At 43.8% G+C, this 10,641-nt stretch overlaps 1 protein-coding gene across 1 annotated transcript in view; it reads right to left on the bottom strand.

Annotated features, from left to right (window-relative positions):
• Positions 1–10,641, bottom strand: part of COL4A6 (collagen type IV alpha 6 chain) — a 266,092-nt gene that overhangs the window by 61,934 nt on the left and 193,517 nt on the right. The gene's annotated exons all lie outside the window — the stretch shown is intronic.

Raw genomic sequence — 10,641 nt, 5'->3', positions numbered from 1 at the left:
ACACACACACACACACACACACACACACACACACACACACACACACACACTGTTTATTTTTCCTCTATTTCTTCTTCTTACCCTTCAACCCACCATCTGTAGAGTGTTGAATGTGTAAAATTCAAGAAGCCTGAGACTATGCACAAAACATCAATTATGATAGCAAGAGGGAGCACCTTGAGGATTTTGAATGCATTAGCTATAAAATGCCTGTAACAATTAAGTATGAGAGTTCAGGCTGACATTTTCAAGCTAACAGAGACAGAGAATTAACCCCAGTGGGTGCAACACAGGTGGGCTAGTCTATCATTTAGAACAAATCCCAGTAGGTACTGAATATTCTTGGCAGAAAGATGAAAACCATTAGTAATGAGCATTACCTCTCAGAGAACACAACACCCTACCAGGTCTCTACCTGGTAGACCCAGCTTCCCATCTCCACCTCTTGGTCCTTTTTCAGACTGAAATCTGCAATTTCCTCAGATCTGTGAAAAACTCAGAAAAGCCCATTAGACAGGCTCCTTAATATTCACCCGCAAAGGTTACTTTTTAAAAGGCTGGAAAAAGGACAGATGCTTTAGGCAGTGGTTAGAATCACGTACTGGAGATGCAAGTGGCCACCAGCTATGTGGGGCCTTTAGAGTAAAATTTCCGGTGTCAGTCAGGCCACCCAAAGACTGACGACTCATCTAAGGAAGTACAAAGAGGTTCTTCCCAAGGAGATGCAATTTTCTGGGGTGACCACGCACCACTCAACCTTCTCCAACGCCCAACGTATAACTTTCAAAAGGTGCTAGGCTGTGTAGTGCTTAATGGGCTTCTTTCTGGGAATGATGGGGCAGAAAGAGAACTTTCACTTTTTATGCTTTTATCTCCCATTGTTGGAATTTTCTATGTAATGATTCTATTATTTATTATTCTTGCATATATGGTAAAAAGAAAAAGAAAAAGACCAAAAAAGAAGAAAAAAACCAATACCAATACTAAAAAGAAGACCAATTATAAAAATAAAAGTATATTTTATATAAAATATTGTATATTTTATATACTTATAAAAATACAATGCTGGAGTGTTGAGGGTTAACGAAGAAGTCTAAAATGTAAGCCATAAAACCAGAGCAAACAGCACAAGTCTGGAACAGAGCCTAAGTGGTCCAGGAGCACAAAGAAAGTGTTGGCCATGGAAGGCCTGGGAAATGCTTACGTTCTGTCCATGGTTGGGGAGAGTCATGGCCCACGCTGGAAAGAAAGGGGGCCCCAACTGAGGTGGGCCTGGAAAGCAAGGAAGGAGAGTTGAAGACTTGATAGAGGAGCTCACAGGAGCCCTCAGAGGTTTGGAGATAGGGGATGGATGGGAGGAAGGCAGCATTTTGAGGCTGAAACTCATCAGTGAGCATTCAGAACATGTGTGTGTTAGCCGGAGGCCAGGGCAGCCTGCCTGAGGCTGGGACAAGGGAGACAGATAAGAAGCAGCTGTTGGGGGAGGAGGGGAGTGGTTGGTGGGAGGACAGGACCCAGGATGGGCTTGCTGAGGCCAGGTTATTACTAGCAGAGACAAGGCAGGCAGGGCACTGCAAGCTTGACCCAAATCTGAGGCCTGCCCAAAGTTTTCTCACATCAAGGGATGGGAGGTGGAGAGCACAATAAACCATTGCACCAAGAAGAGTGGATTGTGGTGTGGCCCAATTCCCATCTTGCTCGCATCACTGGGGCCTGAGCAGGGAAGGCCTGGCTGGCATGCTCCAACTCTGGTCTCTTGCCTCTGTGAGCACATGCTCAGCAAGAGTAACTAAGGAGACGTAGGAATGAGGCGATTCTAGAACTGGACTCAACAGGAAATCTGATTCCATCCAGAAAAGACAGGATTCCCTGGCCGGCTCCCTTTCTCTTGGAGGGCCTGCCATGCTGAATTTGCCACAGAGAGCTTAAAGTGAGTCTCTGAAAGGACTTGTAGATTCTTTGGATGCTAATTCTTTTTCCAAAGGGGTTTCTGAAATGGCCCCCCTCAGGGGTATGCTTACCTCTGAGGTAGAGCTTCTGGGCTGGCCTCAGCTAGGAAGCTCTCAGGCCTACCTAAGGGCCAGAAACGGCATGCGGGATGTCTCGAGGCCTCTGAGGTACCAGGAGCCTAGAACTGCCTCCTCAGTGGGGTGCCAGGCCCTTCTAGAGCCTGCAGTCATAAGCTAAGAGACAAGAACTCTTCCTCCCCACTGCAGTGTCACCCTACAGTGGCTCAGAGCACTGGGAACAGATGAAGAGGACTACAAGAAGAAGTGAGAGACAAGGTTTGTTTTCTGGGATGTTTTTTCAGCCATCTCTAGATATGCTTGCTCTGTGCTTCCAGATGCATGTTCTTTCTCGCTCGTCTCCAAGGCACAGGGTTCCTGTCTCTGTGCTCACTCTACTGCTGAAGCTTAACCCTAAATAAATGATGAACTGCTTGGGGGGGGGGGGGGGGGGGGGGGCGGCGCTGCTGCGAAGTAGCGATCGGTGGCACTTTTCATAATGGGCAGTAGAGGTCAGTGTAAGAACACAGCAGCTGCAGATAAGCAGGTGGGTAGGTGGACCTCTCTCTCAATACAAATAAAAAGAAATCAAACCAGTGTCAGAGAAGTCACAGAATGTTCGAGCAGAAAGGGCCCTTGGAGACCATTTCATCTAGGTTCTGTTTTATACATGGGGGTGGAGGTGGGGGAAGAAGCCGAGAGAAGGAGAAGGACTTGTTCAGTTCCCAGAGCTAGTGAGGAAAACAGTACGAGACTCCAACCAGACTGCCTGCTGCCAGTGTGTGGCTCTTTCCCAGCTCACCAGTGGCAGATGTCCTAGGGGGTCCTTGAGGCTGCTCCCCCTTACCCCAGGCCCGCCCCTGGGACTATCCCCATCAGTAGGCTGCAGCAGCCAGATGCTCACACATCATTTCTGTCTTCCTAACTCTGATCATTTCACAGAACCAATCTGAAACACCAGCACTGTTTGGACTGCTAGGAGAATTTCAATGGGTTTGGACCAATGCCCTGCCCTGATACATGCCATTTATTTTGGCAAATAGACCCAGACAGGGCAGAAGGGACTCCTCCAAGTCTTTCCAACAAGCTCTCTTGCCTCCATCTGCTAGGGATTTTAAATATGCGCAGCAGGGTGGAATTCTCAAGAGACTGAGCTGGGACTTGAGCCTGAGGCCAGGAACTGCAGCACCCTACTGAACCCCAGGCTGGCTGACTCCCGCTGACCACATGGCATTGGGGTTAGGATGCAGTTTCGGGTCACCTTAGATCAGACCACACCCACAGCTCTGGCCCCACATCACTGGGGTAACAGACCCGGTAATGGCTCCGCATATAAAAGACAGTAGTCCCTCCTTGTTCATGGGTATGTGTTCCAAGACGTCCAAAGTGGTTGCTTGAAACCACAGATGGTACCAAAACCTATATACATATATACACACTATTGTTTTTCCTATACATACATACTTGGCATAAAGTTAAGTTTGTAAACCAGCCACAAGATTGACAATAATAATAAAATAGAACAACTATTAACACTTTGCTGTTAAAAAAAAAAGTTATGTTAATGGGGTGAAATGAAATGAAATGAGGTGAGCTGATACAATGCCTACGTGATGAGGTAAAACGAGGGGAAAGATGGAGGTGTTGTGATGTAGCCGTTAGGCTGCTAGTGAATAGGTCAGAAGGGGGATCATCTGCTTCAGTACCATAGCTGACTGCAGGTTACCGAAACCATGGAAAGCAAAGCCGCAGAGAAGGGGAGACTACTGAGGTACCCATGCGCAAAAATAGCATCGAAGACTCCTAAAAGCACACACCTCAGACTAGTTAGGAGACGGAGAGGTCTTTTGTCTTTTTATCCCTCCCTGAAGTTTCCAGTGTCCTTCTCCAATCAAATTAAAATTTATGCCTACAGAAGAATCTGAAACTCATTGCCACTGAAGCATACATGACTGACAACAACTTAGAGCTTTACTTCTCCCCAAGGGGATTTGTATTTTAATGGAGAGCAAAGCATTATGTTAGGGGATGCAAATGACATCTATGAAGCAGAGGAGAAAAGGGAACATTTGCAGACTTTCCTGGTATCAGAATGCTGGATCTGGAGTCCGACAGATCTGGAGTCCAATCTCCTTATTGCCACATAATAGCTAGGTGACCTTGGGCAAGTGACTTAACCGCTGAGTCTCTACAGCTCTGAGAAATAATAGCTCTCGTGAGGGTTATTGTAGGAATTTAAGTGAGTTAATGAGCTCCTGGCAGGTAGCATGAAAATATCCGTTCCCATTCCTCTTTACGTATCATTTATGATAAAATGGAGAAGTTACAATTGAGTACTTTTAATGTTCCTTCTCTGAAATTTAAGGGGGAGATGCACAGATAACATGGAGAAACTCTCTTTGGGGCAGGGATGTGTGCCCAGGAATGAATGAGCATGTATGCCAGCACCCCACATCTATGAGAGCATTGCCCCCCCCCCCCCACTTAGCATTGGTGTCTTGGCTCTCCTGGGCACTCAGCTCTTCAGTGTCTGCTCATTCTCCTAAAGGAACTTGCTCTACATATTAATGACTCTCCAGTCTGAACCTCCAGCCCCAATTGCTCTTCTCATGTGCCAGATCCTGATAGCTAATGACTGACTAGGCCTCTCCATCTGGATATGCCATTCCAAACTCAGTAAGACCAAAGCTGAACTCATCTTCTCCTCAACCCTATTCCCAAAACCAGTTTCTTCCCCTTGAGTTAATGGAACTAACTTAGCAAATCACAGTCTATCCACAAAGTTGACTGAACCAGAAACCCAAATGTTCTCCACGACCTCTCTTCCCTCATCTTCCGCATCCAATCCACTAGCAAGGACTGTCAGTTCCACCTCCAAAATATAACCCAAACCTATTCATTTCTCTCTATCCTCATGGTCTTCAGCCAGGTCTTCCTCATGTCTCCCTAGAGTGTTGCCACAGGCTCCTAATTGGTCTACCATCTTCCAAACTTGCTTTACTTTCTTTTAACATCCTGCCCCAGGGCCTTTGTACATGTCTCTGATCTCCAGGTTAGCTCCTATTTATCATTCAGGATCTAGTAGCTCCTCCAGGGATGCTTGGATGTTTCAGTCAGTTAAGTGTCTGATTCTTGATTTCAATTCAGTTCATGACCTCAGGGTCATGAGATCAAGCCCTGCATTGAACCCCACACTGGGCTCCACACTGGGTGTGGAGACTGCTTAAGATTCTCTCACTCCCTCAACTCTAGCTCTCACCCCCCCCCACTTTCACTTGCTCACTCACACATGCTCTTTCTCTGTCTCTCTCTAAAAATTTTAAAAAATAAAAAATATTTTACAAAGATGTCATCTCCTCAAGGGAGCCTTCCATGATTGCCCACACCTCACAGAATCTGCTAGATTGCTTGTTTGTGTCTATACCCCTCAATAGATTGTGCTCCTTGAGGACAAGTCCTGTGTCTTATTCCCCACCAAATCACCTGCACTTAAGTACAGTGCCTAGTATATAGTGGGAGTTCAGTAAATGCTGAATGAATGGAGAAATGAATGAATGAATATGCACACTGAGAAGCCAGTGGTCAGGCACAGCAGTGCCTTCATTGGAAGTCTAGATAATCATATCAGAGTGTAATCAAGAACCATCTGATCATGGAACTGCAGAAAAAGAAAGCTGAACAAGAATTAGGATCTCATCCCATTTAGTATGGAGATGCTGATACCCAGAAAGGGAAAGGAACTTAACCAAAATCCATACAGTATCAATTCTACACATAAAGGAAGGGAGAGGATGGGGCAGCAAGACCAGATAAACAGAACCCAGTGAGGAGGCTGTGAATTCCTGGAGAGAAATAATGGTGACTTGGACTAGGTTCATGACAGTGAAGACAAGGAGAAGACAGATTTGAGACTGATTTCAGAGGATAAAAACTGTATAGTATAGTACTAGATTAGAATAGGTGGATTAGGCAGAGGGAGGTTTGAAGGATGACTCCCAGGTTTCCTGACTGGACAACTGAGTGGATCTCTTCACTGACTTGAGGAAGCCTAGGAGAAGAAGAGTCTTGGGTGGAAGATGAGGAGTCCACCTTTGGAGAAGTGAGGATTAAGATATGTGGGGACCATGTGGAGAGATATTCTGCACCTGTTGCCCTCACTAGACCGAAGGTCTGAGAGGGCAGGGTGCTCAGTTGACACATTTACTATGGTATCTCCAGAGATGCCATGTCTGGTATGCAGTAGACATTCTATTCTGAGGTGTGCTGTGGAATGAACAACAATACAGAATTAAATGTGTACTTGGGAATCTTCAAGAAGGTCACCTCTGAGTCTCATTAGCTAGGGGAAAAATTAGATTAAAAGGCTTTGTTGCTATCCTAGAAAAGACCTCTAATGACCTTTGGGGAAGATGAAGCAGAGATCCCTGACCTCTAGCCTAGGAACTAGATGGCTTGAATTCTACATTTTGTCCTTATGTTCCAACTGGAAGTCCCATCTTTGCCATAGGGCTGGGCAGAGGAAATGCAAGAACTTATTAGACTCTGGCTGGAATAGCTAGAGTATCTCTCCTAGCCATGAAATATATGGGAAGAAAGAACCTAAAGATAACACCCCCAAGACCAGAATATTTAAGATACTTCAGGCTACTTTTCTTTTCACCATTCCTTTGGAAGATCACAATACATCTGGGTGGTAGGCTGAGGGCATCAAGCTACAAAGCAGTTAGCCAACTGGGTTTGCTAATGTCATACCATTGGTCAGTGGCAGAACTGGTATCAGGGCCTCCCAATCACCTCTGTGCTCCTTCTGTTGCAACATATGGAGACAGCCATCCACAGAGCCCTATGCTTCATTCTCTTATTAATAGCACTAATGGGCTAGCATTGTAGGCAGAAGCAAATAAGGGAGAAAAACACCAGTTGATGAAGAATAGGTCTAGTGTATGACCAAGACTCATATCATATAGATAGACAGACAGACCTATTTTGTGGCCAAGGAAGCCCTGGTTCAGCTTGATACTGATAGCATCTTCTACAGTTTGCCAGCAAGGACACTGACCCTACCCATCTACATACATATATAAATTGTGATCGGTGTCTAGCAAAGTGGGAACCCTCCCAAATTATTAGTGTCTGCCACAGCTAAGAAGCACTATCAGAGGTTTGCCCTCAACACCCAAATGAAATCACATTTACTCTCTTGTTCTTAAGCTGTAATCAGTGCTTGAAGCCATCCCAGGCATGAAGACATGCATCTACATGTTTTGTTTGCAAAGACACACACACCCATTCCCGTGGTTATTATAAATGTGTTGAATATTTTAGAAAGACACCTTCCAGAGTGATAAAGTTAACTCTTGCCAGGCCACACTCTGCATCGCTCCCTTTTACCTGTTCATTCATAGTTCTCTTCTATTTTTTTAATTAAAAAAAAATTGTAAGTAGGCCCCATGCCCAACGTGGGGCTTGAACTCATGGTCCTGCCATCAATAGTCGCTAGCTCTACCAAGTGAGCCAGCCAGGTATCCCTAACATACCTCTTCTAAAATGTAATAATGACCTTCTTTCTACCAAGCACCTACTAAGTCCCATCTCCTGTAATCCTTCTCTCTAACAGCCCCAATGGGTAGGTATCAGACTCATTTTACAGGTGAGAAAACCGAAATCCAGATTCAGAGAGGGTAAGAAACCTGCTTGAGGGTACCCATCAGGCAATTTCTGAAGCTAATTTTGGTGATATAAAAGCCTTTGCTTCTTTCACCAAGCTAGATTGCCCCTCTGCATTGACTGATGCATTGACTAATGCTCCAAATATAGAATCCCCGGCCCAATTGAAAAGGGGCAAAGAGAGCTATTCTGGGCAGAAAAATACTGTCATTTTCACTGATAGCAGAACAACTGATCTCTATTTGCCCAATCTTTTCACTGGAACGGGTAATATTTAACAGAAACTCATTTACTGGAATTAAGAAATTAAGTCCTAAAAGGCAGTTCAGGGAATAACACTTCCCAGAACTTAAAAAAAAAAAATTAAAAAAGAGGAGATATGTTTTTTTGTTTAATTCCTTTCCCTCCCCCTCCTCTTCTGCCTCCTCCTTCTTTAATTGTTCCACAGTTAAAATGGCCTCTTTAATTGTTCTGTGGGTAATGGACTAGGCTCATGTAGACAAATTCTGATGTGCTATGAGTCCTTACTCCTAGCATATTAAATTAGGAGCAGAAAAGGGAATAGAGGCACAGGATACTAATTTGATGATCATTGTGCTGAGCAGAAATTAGGGAATTTTTTCTTTAAATGTGTTGTAGTTTCCCTTGCCCCTGGGGAATGCCAATAATTGTTAAAATAAGATGAAGCAGAGATGTCTGCTAGATAGAAGTGAATACGTTGATGCAGAATTTTCAGGTCTCATAAAACGACATCAGAAACCAGACCAGACCTTTGTGTGAATATTGTAAGTGGGAAGTCTAGGAACCAAAATTCAAATAAAACTATAACTATGACCAGTAACAGGCCATACAAAATAAAAACAAACAACCACTTCTGTAAGCATTACAGATAGTTGAATGAGTCCCCCACACCCCTTCAAATGGGTATGCAACCTATACAAAGAGACCCAGTGTACTACAAAGCATATACAGAGTTTCTGGACCACCTGAGAAAATAAATATGGCTCTTCTTGGGACGAATTTCACTTAAACCAGAAGGTGAGTTGAAAAAACTTGAAATCTTTACTTTGCCATAATTTTTTTTTCCTTCTTCAAATTTAGAAGACAACTTGTGTATGATTTGATGGCCTGGGCCTCGTTAAGAAAGCCTTTTAGTAAACTCAGATTGATGGTGTCATTGCCTCCCAGAAAAACCTCTTGTTTAAAGAAGAATCTTAAGATTCTGGTTCTGTTCCCCGTTCTCACTTTCTAGCTGGATGATATTGAGAAAGCCAATTCATCTCTAGGCCTTAGTTTTCTCATCAGCAAAATAGGGCTATTATATGCCCCACCTATTTCCTGGGTTGCTTTGCGCATCAGTTGAGACAATGTATGTGAGAGGGGCTGAGGGTTCATTCTATCAACAAACTTTGCTTTTGGTGTGTGTGGGGGGGAAACTCTGACAACTAAACTTCCAGTTTTCAAAAATGTCCATTTGCTAGTATTATAAGGCAAGAAGCCCTGAAATCAATAAAGGGCTCATGAGGAGGAGGTTTCACTAGGAAAAAAAAAAAATTGAATCAAATGAAGAGCATAATTTAAAGCTGAGAAAGGTGGGGACAAATTAACTGTCCAGCACAGGATTCTAATTATAGTTTAAAGATGATTGGGCCTGCACTATCATTTTATTATTGTAGTTTTTAAAAACATGGTTTAAAATACATGGTTTAATTATAACTTAAAGCCGATCTTTTTCTTTTAGCATTTCTAGCAAAACATAGCCATGGTTTTATTATAAAAATCAAAGTGAAACAGGACTTGCCAGAAACTCACTTGACAGCAATTTTTCCTGCAGTGTATCTATTCCATTAGACAAGGAATACTTGTGGTCTTTTCCTCTGACACAATAAATTACCCATCATTGATACACTGCACAACCTTTGGTCCAGTACTAAACTGATGTGAGCTGATTGCTTCTGGATCAATGCTGGCTTCCCCAAGTCTCTGATGAGAAGCCATCAAGATTTGGGAGTTGGAGGAATAGAACCAAAGGAGTATTCATATCCAAACCCATGCAGATAAAGGGATACACATTCCAACCCAAATATACAGACCCGTGGGTACAGGAGTCTGCTAAAATGGCAGGGCTTGCTAGTATTCCAGCATATTCCACCATATACATCTCAGCCACCCATGGATTTGAATTACAGAATCTGGAATTCATCTCTCCCACCTATGCAGTAGTCCCTAAAGAGAAGTAAAGTCATCCATGTAGCTCCATATAGGCCAAAAAGGATATGGGAAGGGTGTCTGGAGAGCAAGGGTTTCAAAATCCTGATATCTTTTCCTGTTACCTTTCATGCGATGGATAATTAGAAGCTAAGGTGAAATCTAGCTCTGTGTGCAACAGGAAAGACGGGCCACAGTGGTGATGGCAGCTGTGGTACAGATAAAAAGTAGGAGCTCTAGAATCATAGTGGCATCAAGAAAAAGAGCTACAAGGGGCACCTGGGTGGCTGTCGGTTAAGCGTCTGCTTTCAGCTTAGGTCATGATCACAGGGTCCTGGGATTGAGCCCCACATCAGGCTTTCTGCTCAGCGTGGAGTCTGCTTCTCTCTCTCTCTCTCCCTCTGCCCCTCCCTACCACTTGTTTCTCTCTCTCTCAAGTAAATAAAATCTTTAAAAAAAGAATAAGTACTAATGGATCAAGAAGATGTGGTATATATACACAATGGAATACTATGCAGCCATCAAAAGAAATGAAATCTTGCCATTTGCGACAACATGGATGGAACTAGAGCGTATCATGCTTAGCGAAATAAGTCAAGCGGAGAAAGACAACTATCATATGATCTCCCTGATATGAGGAAGTGGTGATGCAACATGGGGGCTTAAGTGGGTAGGAGAAGAATCAATGAAACAAGATGGGATTGGGAGGGAGACAAACCATAAGTGACTCTTAATCTCACAAAACAAACAGGGTTGCTGG

This window comes from Mustela nigripes, chromosome X, assembly GCF_022355385.1.
Source record: "Mustela nigripes isolate SB6536 chromosome X, MUSNIG.SB6536, whole genome shotgun sequence".
Taxonomy (NCBI): Eukaryota; Metazoa; Chordata; class Mammalia; order Carnivora; family Mustelidae; genus Mustela; species Mustela nigripes.
This window is presented reverse-complemented; position numbering and strand designations above follow the sequence as displayed.